Here is a 19,427-nt window from a genome sequence, read left to right on the forward strand (position 1 = left end):
CCTTCGATGCGGGTCCTATTAAATGTACCTAAGTGTACCTAGCATGTATATGGGTGTGAAGCTAATATTCCCCTAGGAAATAGACAACTTCATAACTGATGGGAGAGAATGAAGGACCCCGTCGTGGTCATGAGTTGGATACCCCACAAGGGATGTCAGTCTGCTATGTGTTGAAGCTTCAGCATGCAGGACCTCAGTGTCAGCGTAGAAGCGTCTCTTCTCACTAACTAGTGAAGGTGCGGTTCTTTCATATCAAAAAGGCCTCGGGGATTCTACCACAATCGATATTTTGTGAGTACGATTATGTAGATGAGCCTAAATCAATAATTGTAATTATGTAAAGTAGCCTGGTCGCCCTAGCATGAAGATAGCGATTTTGTTTGTACAGAGTATGATAATCCTGTATGTACATCATGTGCAGGGGATTTTACTAAGAATCCTCATCCATAATAGATGAGACCAATTCCAATCGACATTTATTCAGCACAAAACTAGGTAAAAGGTCAGTGCTAAAACTGTTATGCCGAGAAAGGTAGGACACGTGTATGTAAAAGGTCACTTTGCTACTTAGGCCTAGCTTAGGGAGCATAACACCCACTCCTCATCTGAAGGTCAACAAGGGCAACGAAAGCTAAAAATAAGTCTGCTAAAAAGCATAAAAACATTGTCATAAAAACCCATAAAAAACATCTACAAACATGTTGAATGTAAAAATGGATGCTATTAAAGATCGAAAAGCTCTACAAGTCCACTAAAAAGTCAATATATGATTAGACTAACTGAGCACATTGAAAGCCATGGTGCTCAAAAAGAGCGTAAGAAAAATAAAACAACACAATATTTCTCATTACAATTTAGCTTGTTTTGGAAGAAAGGCTGAATTAAAACACACAGAGAGCCAAATTTGTATGTTTCCTGTGTGCGAGAAGCAATTTCACTGTCACTCGCATTTGCAGACGACGGTCTCTGTAACACCTCCTGTATCAGATCAATGGAGCAAAGGTGATCTTCTCCAGTTCCCACAGCAGCAGCTGAGGAAACGCTCAAAACCTGTGAGCCAGTTGAAGAGCTATTTTCCGTTCCGCTAGGTGCTAAAGAATCCCATGAGGCTCCAAGACAGAATTTTTCATCATGGGAATACACTGAGATCTATGTCCGGTGGTGCGAACTATGAAAGGGTCATACATGAGTCCAAGACGCATTTGTGTCCACAAAACAAGCAGCGGTGCACAGGCAAGATGCAGTCAAACTAGACTGGTCTGAATGATAGGAAACAATGCTCGCTTGGATCCCGAAGCAGAGTTGTGTTCAGGTGAGAGCATCATGTGTTCACGACAACGATGCAGTAGCAGTGACTTTTCCATCTAATTCAATGAACTGGCACATCCATTGCGAAGCAGGAAAATAAAAATAGGATGCCCACTACAAGTAGTAGGACCAGCAGAAGCCCTCTAAAAATGCTTTGCAATACGGAATGTATGCATGCTGGAATCACTCCAAAGATTGTCTGAAAGGTGCTCAATTGCCCAGAACCTATTTGTTTAAATAGGTCCACAATCCTCCTTGTATCAGACATGTTAAAGATACGATGAACCATTTTTCCAAAATGGAGCTGTTTGTATGAACTAGTGCCTGTATCTCAGATGAAGACCTTGCAACCCGGAGATCAAACATCTCTCGGGCTGAGGTAAAGGCCACATCTTTCTGAAGTAGCATGGCTTTCAGTCTGCTCAGAGAATCAAACTGTATAAAGGAAATGTTCAATGAAGGCTATAGCATTGCCTCCCTAACTGTGTGGGCCAGGGGAAACAATACTTGCATACAAATAGTAACCCTGGAACTTAATCTGACCAAATATCTGATGCCTGGTACCATCCCACAACAGCCTTGATCATTCAGCATCAAATAGCTCCCATTCGAGAGCAGCTCAAAGACTGTATGATTTACAGCACCTGTCACCTTCTAGAGACAGGACAGGTTTGCAAACAAAGCATTACCGGTTCAATGAAGCAAAATGTCCTTGCAAACTAAGGATCTACTTAAAGCACTTTCACAGTTCCAACCACTGAGAAAAACTTCAGTGCCCCCATTCCTGCATCTAAATCTGTGCTGTAATTCCCAGTACTCATGTATGTACCCTTCTCCTAGCGCTTCATATCTGCCTACCTTGTAATACTAGAGACAGGGTTGTGACCAGCAGTGTAATGTAGCCATGGATTAAACCATTCTGTGGAAGGTTACTCAGCCACTGTGAAAGAAAATTGGTCCAATTTTTCAATGTGCAACATGGTATATTTTGCAGCTCTTAATGCCATCTTCATCTGTATTTCTATTCGATTGTATGCAGAAAACAGAGTCATTCTGTTGATGTAAACCCAGGGCACGTTGCCAGGAAGCAATGATTGCAGCATCCAGCCTAATAGTATAATGGACCAAAATTGCGATTGACCATTTTGGAGAATAGACAAACCCTGTTCCATTATATCTATTGCAGAAGACACAATGTTTCCCAGCGAAAAAATCCTGTATGATAGTGTGGTAGTACCATTATCAACCACTGCTAAGGCCTTTTCAAGGTTAACCCTATCTATTTAACGTAGTCTCTCAGCAGCTTCCTGTTGAGAGATTTTCCATAGCTCGTTATCAATAGCATATAGGAAGCGCTTTCGATGTGGCTTCTGGGGACCTAACAAAAAATCCCTAAGATCTATGTAATCTGAGAGAAGGTACAAGTGTTGCTTCACTTGGGACAGTGTCCAGGTCTTTAGCCACTCTAGGCATAACTTCCCAACACTGTAAGATGTCACTACCAGAGTGTTCTGATTCTATGTAGCGCTGATCAGGCCTATGGATACCAAACCCTTTGGTGGTACCTCTGAATCTTGACTGACACCTATTTGTGTTGATAGGCTAAACTAACCATCCCTTCCACTTGGGGTCTGCTGAATTGTAAGATTCGTTGTGTAGCATGACATCTAATGTATCCTCACTGTGTAGTGTATAATTTTGGCAACCCTTTAAGTGTGTAAGTTAGGGAATCTGAGGTGTGTTCAAATCCTTGATCCTTGGGAGCCCAAGACAGAAAGACTGCTGCACTGTGTCATTTAAAAAAGGCATTTGCTTGAAATAAGGCCTCAGTTCCCTGAACTTGCCAATCTTTAGTACCCAGACAGATTTTGTGTCTATAGTGTCCTTCCACAAGTCAAAACCTTGTGAAGACAGCTGGGCCATAAAGGAAGCAGAGTATATCAGCTTAGTGTTAGTGAGCATACTATTCTTTGCAGGAGTAGGTGGAAGCCTATAGTAATACAAGGCCGGGTCTGAAGTGGTAAACCCAGAAAAATAAACAAAAATATCTGTGCAAATGTTGTTGAACTACCTTTCGGTGGTTCCCATTGATGATAAGTGAAACATTAAGTTGGGATACTTGCTTTGTTGGTAACAAAACATGGTGTCAAAATTCAATGCACCATCATACAATTCATCATTTGAAAATGCAGCAGATTGTTCTAAATCAAACACCATTGTATGCACAGTTTCAAAGTCCTAATTATCAGAAAAAGTACTAGAGGTGATGATATCACTAAGATTTTTTTTTAACAAATGAGGTATTTTTAAAGTTCAGTAGGACCATCCACATCATAGGAAACTCTGTCCCAAACTATTCTTTCAGGAACTGTAACTGCTGTAATATTGACTAAGGACAGGTCCCTCTGTTCATGGCGTGACGATGCATGCGGTTTCAGGACCAAGTTCACATGCTGTATTGCTGATCATTCTGGGAGGTAATGTCCATTCAGGAGCAAGAAAAAGACAGTCACTATACCAATCCAAAGGACTAGGAACAGTAGACCAATTGCAATCCAGAGCTGTAAGTAAACAAATGGAGGGAACTAAACAGGACAATTTTTTAACGGGGTCCAGTGTATACGCCCATGAACTATAGCAACAAAAAAATACAATGTTCTCCAAAAAAAGGGGGAGTAGCTAAACTAAGTAACCAAGCGAAGAGAGCAGCGTACAGGGGAAAGGGCGGGAATTCCCCTTTCGGAACTGAAACCCTCACACACCCAGCAAGCTAGGTGTCATGCTTCATCATATGGGTTTTGCTCCTCGTTAGACTGGCGCTGCAATGTCTAACGGGCACCCATAAAGGGGCTCTTTATCGGAGATCTTCTGTTCCTCCCAGTTGCTGCATGTGGGTATGAGGGCTTCAGGGGATGTGTAGACGTGTGTGAAAAAGGTGAGAATTAAAAAAGGTTGGTAAATCCACGGCAAGATTTAATGGTGTGGTTTACCACCTTACTAAAAACAGTGAGGCAAAAATACGCTCTGGTGCAATGATCCAGCAGTGTTTGATCTACCTATAGGTTATCTATAAAACGGCGCAAGTTCAGAGGCAAAGAGAGTCCCTCATTTGCATGTGGCCATGTCCCAAAGCAAATGAGAGAACACCTTCTGATGATAGCAATGGTGCTAAATGTGCACCAGGGCTATCTGTGTTAGGGGCCTTGCAAGCACTGCACCCCTTCTGTGATAACTGTGTATAATACAGCCCCTTGTAGTAATGTTTCTCATTTGATGGCATAGGAATGCCAATACCAAATGAAAACATATTTTTCATAGTGATTGTCACTAACTATTTTTACAGCTTTTTGTGCAGCATATTAAATGAAATTAAATGATGTAGTGGTCTAGTAACTGAGAAGTAACTGACCCGCCACCCCACTTTCTGATCCTTCTTAATGAAGTGCATGGTGCTAATTTATTCTATTTGAGGGTAGCTTGTTTTAAACTGTTCTGGCTCTTGCTATTTTAGCTTTTAACCTTTTAATATTTAACATTTCTGGCTTTCTATTGTTTTTACTTCTACCTTGCTTGGTCTCACGGTGAGTTCTTGGATTGCTTGTCCGCCTCTTGGCTGATATAGACTCTGTCTCCACCCCCCAGTCTGCCACGGCACTGCCCATTGAGCGGAGGAAAGTGGATACGCCTGACCTGCCTAACTTCTGGCAGAAATGGGTCACATGTCAGCTCGCACAGGCCGGCTACTAAAGACACATGCCTGGCCGGACACACAGCGGACGAGCGCAGCGAGCGCGTAAGGCAAGCCCATGTGTGCCCGTCCGCGTCAGGCCGGGGCCAAGGGCTACAACCCCTACCGCTTTTTCTATAAATGTTTTTCATTATAGTGCTGAGCAGCTGAGACAATTAAACACAGCCCCTATAACACTTTGTACCCATGCCATTGTCCAGGGCAGTCTGGTCCCCGGCTGCATGCACTGTCCTTTTATACTGTCAGCGCTTATTCAAATTTCACGGCCCCTCCCAAAACCATACAAAATGTTACGGCTGAACTGCAGATCTCTGCCCAAGCATGCTGTGGAGATCTCTATTTTGCTAAAGGAAGAATGCCCAGAAGTCTTGTTTCTGACTGAAACATTTGGCTGACGCAACTGTTGGTGGAAAAGTCAGGTATTGCTGGAGTTGCGTTGCAAGCACGACGCAACTTCAACAATGTGTATTGTGACCTATTTCCAATACACTGCGTGACTCCTTACGCCTGTTTCAAGCAGGCGTAAGGTTTTGACGCAGTGGCATCCTAAAAGTCACGCAGTGAAATCATGTAAATTTCACTGCGCCACTTGAACGAGGCTTTCCTGTGTGGGAACGCCTACACTGCATACATTATACCTGATGCAGGTATAATGTCACACAGGGCTTTACAACATGACGCATCTCCCTAGATGCGTCAAGCAGTAAATTTGCAGCATTTGTTACGCTGCTGTTGCGTCACAAAATGTAAAGCAACAGCAGCGTAAAAGTGACGCAAGGGGCTTGTGAATCTGCCCCAACGTATGTACTGGGACTGTGTTTTATATCCTCATAAACGTATAGTCAAGCAAAGGACAATCACTTAACTGGAATATGCATGTGGGTGTTATGCTGAAACAGTGAGAAGCACCATTACAAATATTTTATCAAAAAAAAAAAAGAACAATTGACTTTCTTTACATGCTCTGCAACGAAAGGCCTTTGCGAGTAGAGTGACATGCCTAGGGGCATATTAGCAAGAACCTTGTTAAAATTATCGCCATTTTAGCGGCAGGAAACTGCCGCTAAAACGGTGATAATGGGATTGCTAATATGCGTTATAGAATTCCAATAGAAGCCCAGGTTAGATGTCCTGCATATCTAATTGATGGGTGTATTGATGACCGCCATCTCCGGGGTCCTTATTTAGGATGAACAAATGACCACAACCTTGCCAGTCGCCATGATATGCTAGATACAGCCATCAGATGTTTTTTTTTTTTTTTACAAAAAAACATTCCCTCTGTTCACGAGGGAACTCTTTCAGGGGAAGGCAAAAGTCGGCTGGAACAGTGGCATATTTAAGTTTGGCAGCCCAGCTGCATGATACAGAGTCCATAGGCAGAGGGCTCTGTTCTGTCACCATGGCAGATCAGCTGTCTCCAAACCAATGACGTTTTGATGGCTAGAATACCACACTTTAAATGAGCCCCTTAGTTCGAATTATTTTTCGAAAGTAATGGGAAGCATTAATTTAGCCCTAAAATAATTGAGATCAAAAAGTTATTATAGATTGGTTTGAGATGGCAGGTAAGAAGTACTGACAAGCTACCTCCTTGAAAATGTAAATTCTTTCAACTATGTTGAATATGTTATCTTTAACTGTCCATAACAGTGGCAAACAAAAATTAAGCAGAGCTATCAAAGTTTATTTGGGATGACAAAGCATAGATGCTGGCTATCCAGACACTATATATTCCAGAAGCTAACACATGTCTGGTTAACAGATAATACTAAAATATTATAAGCATCTCAATCTTGTCAAGTAAGCATGTAAATTGTGGTGGGGGTTTAGGCCGAAATACACATTAAATAAATATTCCACTTTCCTAGAGACAGAACAGTTATGCTTTAAATTTGAGTAGTTAGCAGAAAAAAAGTTGGATTGATGGGCCCTAGTTGAGTGTACAGCTACTTATGAAATCACTTATGATATTAGGAGCCGTAAGTCTCTGATAGAGGGGGAGACTGAGGTGCTTAATTGCACACCACCATGGGGTTCTTCAGAAGTAGTGGCCTTTGAAAAGAATAAGAAGGAATGGGGATATGGTGTAGAATGGTGATATGCAGTTACAACGATGCAAACTCCCTTTTCACACTGTTCAAAAGCATTTTTACGAGTCAGGAAAATATTTCCGACTCCTGAAGGGGCTTTTGCAACCGTTTCTTAAAGGCAAATAGGTGGGGCATGAAAGGGGCATCCTTCTCCTATTTGCAAGTCCAAGTGAAAAGTTTTAATTGATTGTGACCTTGGTTGCAATCAGTCAGTCAATCAATCAAGGAAATATTTAAGTGCGCTACTCACCCGTGAGGGTCTTAAGGCGTAGGGTGGAGGGCTCCAGTCAGTTGGAGAGCCAGGTCTTGAGGGTCTTCCTGCTGGTCTGCATGGTGGGGGCACGTCTGATATCGATAGGGAGCTCAGTCTAGGTCTTGGCCGCAATGTAAGGGGAAGGTTCTACCACCTGTTCTTGCTCTGTGGATGCGCAGAGGTTCGGTGAGGACAAAGTCGACGGATCTGAGGTTCCTCTTGGGTATGTGGAAGGGGATTCTATCATTGACATTTGTAGGCGTGGATGCGTATCTTGAAGGTTACTTTCTTCTCAACAGGGAGCCAGTGGATGTTACGCAGGTCTTGGGTGATGTGTTTGTGTCGAGGGATGCTGAGGACGAATCTGGCGGAAGTGTTCTGTATGGTCTGGAGTTTGCAAAGCAGAGATTTGTTGATCCCGGCGAAGAGGGCATTTCCGTAGTCCAGTCTTTGGGGTATGAGAGCATGAGTGACGGTCTTCCTTGATTCGGGGGGGATCCATTTGAAGGTTTTTCGGAGGATGTGGTGGGAGTTGAAGCATGTGGAGGCGATGGTGTTGACACAGTCGGGTCATGGAGAGGGAAGAGTCGAGTATGATGCCAAGGTTTTGGGCGTGGTCCGTGGGGGGGAGGGGGCGGCTGCGGAGGGCAGTGAGCCACCAGGTGTTGTCCCATGCAGAGGGCGAGGGTCTGAGTATGAGGACCTCTGTCTTCTCCGAGTTGAGCTTCAGATAGCTGCTGCTCATCCAGGATGCAACATCCTTCATTCCTTCTTGGAAGTTGAGTCTGGTGGTGATGGGGTCCTTGGCGTAGGATACTAAGCTGAGTCTGTGCTGTCTGGCGGTGGCGGCAAGGGGGGCCATGTAGATGTTGAAGAGTGTGTGGCTGAGAGACGATCCTTGAGGTACTCCACAGTTGATTTCCGTGGGCTCAGAGGGGCAGTCTGATACTTTGGGTACTGATGGTGAAGACGGAGCGGAGCCAGTCGAGGGCGGTTACTTGTATGCCAGCATCAAGGAGCCTGGTGGTGAGTGTGCAGTGGGAGACGGTGTTGAATGCTGTCAAGAGATAGAGTTGTGTCGACTTGGCCCTTTTTTCAGGGTCATTCCTGAACTTATTGCCTTCCTCCTGTATTTTTCTGACCTGTTTTTGTTGGTTTTATGACTATGGGCGCTTTACCACTGCTGATCAGTGCTAAAGTGCATATGCTCTCCCTTTAAATAATGTATGAATTGGTGATTCCATTATTGGCTTGTTTGGTTTACTTGTCAGACCCTAGTACAGTGTACTGAGTGTGCCCAGGGCTTATAAATCCAAATGCTGCTCGTGGGCTTGCAGCACTGGTTGTGCCACCCACAGAAGCAGCCTGTAAAAGTGTGTCTAAGGCCTGCCATTGCAGAGTCTGTGTGCAGTCTGGTACTATATAACCACAAAAGCCAGATAAATCTAGGCTGAGGGAACCAGAAGCACGGGGTACTGGTAGATTGCAGCCTCCAACATAAACTATGTATCACAATGAGCCACTCCCAGTTTTCTAACAAAGTGCTTTTCCTGTTTTTCTCCCCACATTTCTCTAGTTCTTGGACCAAAGGGTTCATCTGCCTTCTCCCTCCTATGGCGCCATTTTGACCTCATCCCAGGGTAAGCGCATTGGGGATAATTTCTCCAGCTCTGGTGCACAGATTGTTTTTCACTTAAATGTTGCACTAATAGCCACTCACGATAGAACCATGGTGATTGTGGCTTACTTTGCTAGTGTGACAGTGTTATTGTTTTATTTACACGTTTTTTTCTTTCAGGCATTAAGGATCTAGCCATTTCATAGTGGAGTGTGATCGCTATCACCCCACTAAGTGGAACCCTTGGGCCATAGTGTGGTAAGAGTGGAGCCCGTTCTTTCAGGGTCCTGATGAATGCCGAGGACCCAGATGAGCCTACAGGCAGAAACTTGTTGATCTCATTCATGGCGGTGGGGGGATACTAATATCCCCATTACACCAATCACCTTATTTTAAAAAACCATATGGATGCCGGCACTATTAAAATTTAAGTTGACACCCATAATGGCCTTTTAATCCACTTTCTTCATTTTTCTTTGGGCCCCCACTTAGTTTAGAAGTGCATCCCTGTCATCAGGTGTATGCCGGCCCTCTATCAAACCAAGTTTTTAGAGGGCGAGGACTAGTCAATGATGAAGCATGACACCCGGTGGTGTTTGAGACCAGTCCTTCACTTTTTTTGAGATGCCTGCACTCAAAAATGTAATACTGCACTTACACTAGCGACACTAAAACTGGGAGCTGCAGTCTGGTATTGCCATGATGACTGGGCAAGTGTACCCACTTGCCAGTCCCTAAACCTTCCCTTTTCTTCATATCAGACACCTCTATGGTAGGCCCAAGGGCAGGGTGCATTGTAAGTATAAGGTAGGGCATGCCCTGGTGTGTGTGGCCAGGCCTAATAGTGAATTACAGCCATTTTTGTTTTTCACCATTGCAAGGCTACCTGTTTTCCATAGGCCAAAATGGGCTTTTAGATTATTACATATTATAATCCTAACTGACTCAGGGAACATGGTAGAAATTCGAGTTTAGTATGCCTGAACTCAAAATGATAAAATACATATTTTAATGAAGTTGGTTTTAACATTCTGTGTTTAAAAATACCACTTTTAGAAAGTAGGTATTTTCTTGTCTAACTATCCAGGCCTGTCTCTGCTAGGTTGTGTATTCCTTGTCTGGAGTTTGAGTGACAGGGCTGGGGGATTCCAAGAGACTGAATGAGTCAGCCCAGTGGTGACTAGAGAGATCTGCATCTAGATGGGCGGGAGGAGTTGCACCTGGGACCTGAAGAGGACCATGCCTGCCCCCCACAGTGCTGGCTCCACCCCCTGTGGTTCGTCTGATGTCTCTGCCCTGCACTGTAAAAGGAGAGAAGGAATCATGTCAACAAAGTGCTCCAGGGCTGTGCTTTCCCTCCACAATGCTGGCTCCACCTCCTGTGGAGTGTCTGATTTTTCTGCCCTGCACTGTGAAAATAAAGAAGGAGCCATGTAAACAGAGTGGTCCAGAACTGTCTTGGACTGGGCAAAGGCCCCTCTGCCCTCAGAGGACAAAGGAATTTGGGGTATAAATATTGGGACACTGATCCCAAGAAATTAGATCACTTGTGGACTACAAGAAGAAACCTTTGCTGAGGAGAGGAACCTGAAGAAACTGAGGTGAGACTATCCCTAAGCCGAAGTGCTGCTTGGGGATTGGCCTGCAGTGGTTGCCTAACTGCCAAAGGAAGGAGAAAGGAACTTTGTGTGCTTTATTTCAACTTGTGAAGGATATCCAAGGGCTTGGAAAAAAGCTTGCCCCCTGATCAAAGTCTCAGGACCAGTAGACTTCACCAGCCTTTGTGGATTGCTGCTGGGAATGCTGTTTCAGCGGCTACAGTGGCAGGGAGCTGTGACCGACTCTCACGACTGGCCCGGTGTCCTGTAGGCACCGCATCAAACAACATCCGCATCGAACAACTCAAGCTCTGAACTCACCGACTCCATCCTGACGTCATCAACGAGCCATTGCCTGCACTGTGACTTGTGGACACCGCAAGGTGCAACACCTTGCTACACCAAATCGAACTGGTCTGACCGACACAATCACTGTTGCTGACTTCGAGTCCTGTGAACGCATTTGAGTTGGGTACTGCTCGCATCCTTCGTGATGCACCGCCCGACTCGTACCGCTGTCTGGACTGATCGACGCCAGCTCCTGCAATCCGGCTCTGTCGCCGCACCGCAAGCTGCAAGCACCGCATTGATGCACCGTCTCGCCCTGCAACGTACGCCTCGGACCCACCGACTCCGTCAACAGGCCGTTGCCTGCACCTCATCGATGGACAACGTGTCCTGCAACGCTTTCTTTTCTGCACCGCGACGAACGCCTCAAGTATCGACATTTGAGTGGCCCAGACTGACGCGGTCCGCTGGATTTGTTAGACTCTGTGTTATTTCAGCAAGGCTGTAGCCAGACAGGGCGACCGACTCGCTCAGAACTTTGATTTAAGCCTTTTTAACAAGAACTCTTGATTTCTAATAGTATTGTGGATTGTTTTTGTCGTTTATGGTCTTGTAGTAACTCTATATAAAAGATACTTATTTTTATAAATACCCAACCTGTGTGGTGTACATTTGTAGTGTTGTCACTTGATTACTGTATGTGTTCACAAATGCTTTACACACTGCCTCTGAGATAAGCCTGTCTGCTCGTGCCAAGCTACCAAGGGGTGAGCAGGGGTTATTTTATGAGTGTACCCCCTTACCCTGACTAGAGGAGAGGGTCCCTATTTGTCACAAGTACCTACCTGTGCCAACTAGAGACCCCCAATTTTAACAAGTAGGATCAGGACCGCGGTATGTTCTTGGTCAAGAAGGGTGCAGATGTTGTCTGTAGCGGCGAGTGGAGCGGCCTCGGTGCTGTGGTTGCTGCAGGATCCAGATTGGGAGGGTCAAGGATGGAATTTTCTTCGATGAATTTTATTAGTTGGATGTTGATGGTCTACTCTGTGACTTTGGCCACGAAGGCGAGGAGGGAGATGGGTTGGTAGTTTTTGCGGTCCGTGGGATCTGCTGAGGGTTTCTTGAGTAGTTGGTCTGACTTCTCCGCTTTTCCAGTCATCAGGAAAGATGCCGGTTTCAAAGGTTGCATTGATGGTGTGTCGTAGTTCCAGAGTGATGGCGGCGGATCTGTGGAAGATGGGTGGGGCAGGGGTCTGTGGGGGCTCCTGAGTGAACACCTTTCATGTTTGATGCGGTGTCTCCGGTGGTAACTGGGGTCCAGGAGGAGATGGTGGGCTGACTGGCATTGCTGGAGGAGGGAGTGGTTTCGGAGTCAGGTGTCTGGTCATTGAGGGTTTCGTAGAGGCCCTTGCTTTTCAGATGGAAGTAGGAGCTGAGCTTGTTGCAGAGGTCCTGGGAGGGGGTGATGTCCATGGTTTCGCTGGGGGTTTGGTGAATTCCTGGAGGATGCTGAAGAGTTCCTTGGAGTTGCTGGACTTGGCGAGCATCTTGTTCTGGAGGAAGGTCCTTTTGGTGTATCTGATGCGCTGGTGGTATTCTGTCATGGTGTTCTTGTAGGTGATACAACCTTCTGGGGTTTCGCTGTTTCTCCAGTTCTTCTCGAGATGTCTGCAGATGTGTCTGGATTCTTAGAGGTCGGCGGTGAACTAGGCGGCCTTCCTGGGGCGCTGTCTGTCGGGGTGGCGTAGGGGTTCAAGCTCATCTGCACAGTTGGTGATCCATCTGTGAACTTCTTTTTCTGTGAGGTTGGCATTGGTCGAGGTGATGGTGCCATCGCGGTTGAGGGTGAAGTTGAGCTGCTCCTCTGAGACTTTTCTCCAAATTCTTTGTGGAAGGCAGGGTGCAAGTTTGGCGGCATGGGTTTGTTCATGAGGAAATGTACGCAGTGGTGGTCTGCCCATGGGGGTTGCGTGGTGTGGCTGAAGCTGAAGTTGTTCCCCCTTGGGAAGATGGGGTCGAGGATGTGTCCTGCCTTGTGAGTAATAGTGGCGATGAGCTGTTTCAGTCGGATGTTGGCGAGGTTGTCAAGGAGGGTGGCGGCGTTGGGGTCGCTGGGGTTGTTGAGGTGGAAGTTTAGGTCTCCAATGAGTATGTAGTCCATGGAGGCGATGGCGTCAGCTGCAATGAGGTCAGGGATGGTGGTGGCGAATGGGGTGCAAGGCCCGGGGATCTGTAGGCGCAAACCATTTATTAATTACCTCTCCCAAGTTGGTGTGGAATAACTAAATAAGAAAGGGAAAGCAGTCCCGCAGGTGACTTTGGGAATCGTGTCAGATACTCACCTGGAGTCCAGGGTTAAAAACAATCTCTATCTCCTTAAAGGACAGGAGCTTATCATAAAACAAATGTTGATGATTGAGATTGCGAAAGCAGGGACGGATGTATACTGTCTCCCGGATGTCTCAATCTGTGCATTCGCAGCCATTTGCAGAGGGTAGCAACATATCACTTGCCTCATTAATATTCACGAGGCAGGAGGCTGTGTGAGGCTCTACAAATATTCAATCTACAATGCGGAAGATAAGTACATCAATTACATCACTCAAAGAAGGGCAGGTTGCAAGTCAATCGTGCAAAAACATGACTGCATTACGACCTGACCTTTAGAGCATCACCCATTGTGTCTTCATTTTGGATGCTCAACACGGCAAAACTGTGCAAAATCATAAGGAATTGCTTGAGTTAAAAAGAACAAGGAATACAAACGAAAATTATTAAAATACTAACATATTTTGTAATGTACTGTGATAAATTCTACCACCGTCAGATGAATATTTCATACGTTGAGAAATTAAACAAACAATACTTACTTTAAATTGTTTATTAGGTCTTCAAAGGTTGTGAAAGCTATAACAATTTGTTCTTCTACACTTCTTTGAAACAGGTTTGTACCAAAATGTTTCATTTTCTTGAGAATGATTCTTCAATTATAAACATGTTTGTACTGTAATTGAAAGGGGCTTCTTGTTCTTGTTTGTGGAGGGCTCCTTGTGTGCTCCAGAAAAAAAAGTTTGTACCAGTGACCACAAGATCCACAAGACTCATGATGATCTCACTCTTGTGATGAATAACACATGCACCCATGAACACCGCTGGCTCGTTCAGTCCAGAATATTTAGAAAACACAGACACTCGCACCACATTGCCCATGGTTTTGTGGTCACGGCATGAATTATAACTGTAGTTGCACATTTTCAAATATTTAGATGCAGCCTAGTAGACAAGAACTTGAGCTGAATAATCTAACTTAAGTGCACCATGAGCGTTTGAATTAGCTGTATATTTTAATGTATTACTCTAAAAACGAAATAGAGCTATCACAGTTTATTTGGCCAAATCCAAACCAAATTAGCAAATGTTGCATTTATCTGAAACTCAGGAAATTATTCTAATCGACTCCCTATTTATAATGCTCTTCACATGATCAAAGATTATAAGATCGTAAACAGTTGTGGAAATATAGGGAGTTCCAATAATTGGTAAAAGCACAAATACACAAAGACACTCCCACACACACGCACGCACACACATACACGTGTTACCATCCTTGTGGGGACTATGTGTGGATACCTGCCTTGTGGGGACTAACCTTTCCCAATGTTTTAGAAATATACCAATAACAGAAAAACCTTAAGAAAAAATTCTAGGATCCTGCTTCGAATCTGCAAATATTCTGTTATTTAATGGCGCGCACAGAACCATCTTTGTGGGGACTTGAACACGTGTTACCATCCTTGTGGGGACTTACTCAATATTTCTCATTTGTGATTGAATACATTTATAAACAAATAGCAAAAATTTTTTTTTAGCGATGCACCTAAATTACATGATAATTTAGTCATGTATGAATAGCTCATTGTGTACTAGCAGCACCCAGAAAATGAATTTTTATAATAATCTATTTTTCAGCAGGCAACTATAGCAGATCAAGTCCATGGAAAGGGATTCACAGATATCTAGCCCATTGCTGAGATCTTACAAACTTTATGGGTTAAGGAACCAATATAGTTAAATTAGTTTAGAGGCCAAAGATCCTGCAATGTGTATAATCACACACTATCTCTGAGGGGACCTGGGCATTCCTATAATAATACACTATCTCTGTGGGGACCACGGCATGTCTATAATCATACACTGTCAAACTTTATGGGATAAGGAAACAATATAGTTAAATTAGTTTAGAGGCCAAAGATCCTGCCATGTGGTCTGATGGGAAAGCCAAGTTAATATTGCCTAGTTCTTTTTCATAAACTTCACTACTAGGCATCATTCACCTCATCTGACTGTGCAATGATAGTCACCAAAGGGATGGCATATGATTAGAATTATGTAATTATGTTCTAGAGCTGACAGAGTGTGTGGTGATATTTATTTTTAGGCCCCTGTAGCAAAAGTGCATGATTTTATTGATGCAGTGGTCCCAATAGATATATTATTAAATCATAGTCAATCTCAAGCCTCCATAGACATAGTGTGTGATTATATTAATTTCTAATCCCCTGCAGAGATGCTGTGTGATGATAGTTATGTCTAATTCACATGATATAGTGTGTCATTAGAATGCGGACCAGCTTGCCACACACATAATGTGTAATTATAGCCATGTTCAACTCCCCTAAAGGATAGTGTCTGATTTTAGTAATGCCCAGGAGCCCACAGATAACGCCTTTGGTTATAGTCATGTTTAAGTCCCCCTAGAGATAGTGTACAATGATAGTCATGCTACAGTTCATGAAGAAATAGTGTGTTATTACAGTATTTTCCAGGTCCCTACAGAGATAGTGTGTGAATAAAGGCAAGTTCAAGTCCCCACAGAGCTAGTGTGTGATTATAATCATAACCAAGTCCCCACATAGAGAGTGCCGCAATAGTCATGTTCAAGCCCCCCATTGGGTACGATGATTGTCATGCTTGACTTCCAGGCATAAATAGAGTATCATTACTGTAATGCCCAGGTCCCCAAAGATATAGGATTTAATTATAGTCGTTATCAAGTCCCCATAGAGATAATGTGTGATAATATTCATATTCGTCCCCTGAGAGAAAGAGCAGGATTATAGTTAAGAACAAGTACCCACACAGATATTTTGTGATTACAATCATAATCAAGTCCCCATAAAAAGTGTTGTGATAGTCATGGTAAAGTCACCATAAAGAGAGTGTTATGATAGATATGTTCAAGTTCCTGGAGAGATGGTGTACAATGCTAGTCATGTTTAGGTCCCTGCAGGGATAATATGACCAGGTTCCTGCACAAATAGTGTGTGATTATAGTGATGCCCAGGTACCTGCACAAATAGTGTGTGATTATAATCACGCTCAAGTGCTGCAGAGATATTGTGGGATTATAGTGAAGCACTGATCCATAAAGCGATAGTGTATGATGATACTCCTGTTCAATTTTCAGCAAAGGTAGTGTATGATTGAATACATTAATATCCCGGCCCCCACAGAGACAGTGTATGATTATAGACATGCCTTGGTCCCCACGGAGATAGTGTATTATTATAGGAATGCCCAGGTCCCCTCAGAGATAGTGTGTGATTATACACATGCCCAGGTCCCCTCAGAGATAGTGTGTGATTATACACATGCCCAGGTCCCCACAGAGATGGTGTGTGATTATAGGAATGCCCAGGTCCCCACAGAGATAGTGTGTGATGATAATTATGTTTAATACCTTCCAAACGTAGTGTGTGATTGAGTATACTGATGTCCAGGTCCCCACAGAGATAGTGTGAGATTATAAACATTCCCAGGACCCCACAGAGATAGTGTGTGATTATAGACATGCCCAGGTCCCCTCAGAGATAGTGTGTGATTATACACATGCCCAGGTCCCCACCAGAGATAGTGTGTGATTATACACATGCTCAGGTCCCCTCAGAGATAGTGTGTGATGATAATTATGTTCAATACCTCCCAAAGGTGGCGTGTGATTGATTATACTGATGTCCAGGTCCCCACAGAGATAGTGTGAGATTATACACATTCCCAGGACCCCACAGAGATAGTGTGTGATTATAGACATGCCCAGGTCCCCTCAGAGATAGTGTGTGATTATACACATGCTCAGGTCCCCTCAGAGATAGTGTGTGATTATACACATGCCCAGGTCCCCACAGAGATAGTGTGTGATGATAATTATGTTCAATACCTCCCAAAGGTGGTGTGTGATTGATTATACTGATGTCCAGGTCCCCACAGAAATGGTGTGAGATTATACACATTCCCAGGACCCCACAGAGATAGTGTGTGATTATAGACATGCCCAGGCCCCACAGAGCTATTGTGTGATTAAAGGACTACCTAGGTCCCCACAGAGATAGTGTGTGATGATAATTCTATTCAGTATCCCACAAAGGTAGTGTGTGATTGATTATACTGATGTCCAGGTCCCCACAGAGATAGTGTGAGATTATACACAATCCCAGGAGCCCACACAGATAGTGTGTGATTATAGACATGCCCATGTCCCCACAGAGCTAATCTGTGATTATAGGAACACCCTGGTCCCCACAGAGATAGTGTGTGATTATACACTTGCCCAGGTCCCCTCAGAGAAAGTGTGTGATTATACACATGCCCAGGTCCCCTCAGAGATAGTGTGTGATTATACACATGCTCAGGTCCCCTCAGAGATAGTGTGTGATTATACACATGCCCAGGTCCTCACAGAGATAGTGTGTGATGATAATTATGTTCAATACCTCCCAAAGGTGGTGTGTGATTGATTATACTGATGTCCAGGTCCCCACAGAGATAGTGTGAGATTATAAACATTCCCAGGATCCCACAGAGATAGTGTGTGATTATAGACATGCCCAGGTCCCCTCAGAGATAGTGTGTGATTATACACATGCCCAGGTCCCCTCAGAGATAGTGTGTGATTATACACATTCTCAGGTCCCCTCAGAGATAGTGTGTGATTATACACATGCCCAGGTCCCCACAGAGATAGTGTGTGATGATAATTATGTTCAATACCTCCCAAAGGTGGTGTGTGATTGATTATACTGATGTCCAGGTCCCCACAGAGATAGTGTGAGATTATACACAATCCCAGGACCCCACAGAGATAGTGTGTGATTGTAAACATGCCCAGGTCCCCTCAGAGATAGTATGTGATTATACACATGCTCAGGTCAACCTCAGAGATAGTGTGTGATTATACACATGCCCAGGTCCCCACAGATATAGTGTGTGATGATAATTATGTTCAATACCTCCCAAAGGTGGTGTGTGATTGATTATACTGATGTCCAGGTCCCCACAGAGACAGTGTGAGATTATACACATTCCCAGGACCCCACAGAGATAGTGTGTGATTATAGACATGCCCAGGTCCCCACAGAGCTATTGTGTGATTATACACATGCCCAGGTCCCCACAGAGATAGTGTGTGATTAAAGGACTACCTAGGTCCCCACAGAGATAGTGTGTGATGATAATTCTATTCAGTATCCCACAAAGGTAGTGTGTGATTGATTATACTGATGTCCAGGTCCCCACAGAGATAGTGTGAGATTATACACAATCCCAGGAGCCCACACAGATAGTGTGTGATTATAGACATGCCCAGGTCCCCACAGAGCTAATGTGTGGTGATAGAAACACCCAGGTTCCCACAGAGATCGTGTGTGTTTATACACAATCCCAGGTCCCCACAGAGCTAGTATGTGATTATAGGAACAGCCAGGTCCCCACAGAGATAGTGTGTAATGATACTGATGTTCAATACCCGCCAAAGGTAGTGTGTGATCGACTAAACTGATGTCCAGGTGTGATTATAAGCATGCCCATGTCCTCACAGAGATAATGTGTGTGATTATAGACATGCACATGGCCTTATATATATAGACATGCCTAGGTCCATCAAGAAGAAAGTGCATGATGATTCTCATGTTCAATTCTATGCAAAGATGATTAATTAGATTGTTGCGCAGGTCCCCACAGAGAGAATGTGTGATTATAGGTATTTCCAGGTCCTCACAGAGATGGTGTTTGATTATAGTATTACCACTGTACCCAAAGAGATAGTGTGTGCTGATAGTCATGTTCAGATTCCTGCTAAGAGAGTGTGGTTGGTTATATTTATGCCCAAGACCTTACAGAGGTAGTGTGTGATGACAACGATGCCCAGGTACCCATAGAGGTAGTTTGTGACGACATGGATATTCAAGTCCCCATAGTGATAGTATGTGATTATAATATTCTAAGATGGCCACCACAGTAATGCAGAATAATCACTGTGCCTTCTTTTATGTTTACTAAATTTAAATCACGTGAGTGAGTTGTAATGTAACTTTATTTAAACTGTTTGAAAATGAGTATCTATCGACACTGACGAAGGCGGGAACGCCGAAACGCGTTTGTTGATATGATTGTGCAGCGCCAGAAATAATAAACTATGGCAGTTTAAAAACGACAGAGAAATTGCTGTGAGTGCCCTTAATTGTGT

General features: G+C 44.1%; 1 long non-coding RNA gene across 1 annotated transcript in view; it reads left to right on the forward strand.

Annotated features, from left to right (window-relative positions):
* LOC144771658 (uncharacterized) overlaps positions 1 to 19,427 on the forward strand; it is a 335,630-nt gene that overhangs the window by 74,638 nt on the left and 241,565 nt on the right. The window contains exon 2 of the long non-coding RNA XR_013599415.1: positions 8,979 to 9,042. This is a non-coding gene — a long non-coding RNA (uncharacterized LOC144771658). The remainder of the gene's footprint in view (positions 1 to 8,978; positions 9,043 to 19,427) is intronic.

This window comes from Lissotriton helveticus, chromosome 8 (assembly GCF_964261635.1).
Source record: "Lissotriton helveticus chromosome 8, aLisHel1.1, whole genome shotgun sequence".
Lineage (NCBI taxonomy): Eukaryota > Metazoa > Chordata > Amphibia > Caudata > Salamandridae > Lissotriton > Lissotriton helveticus.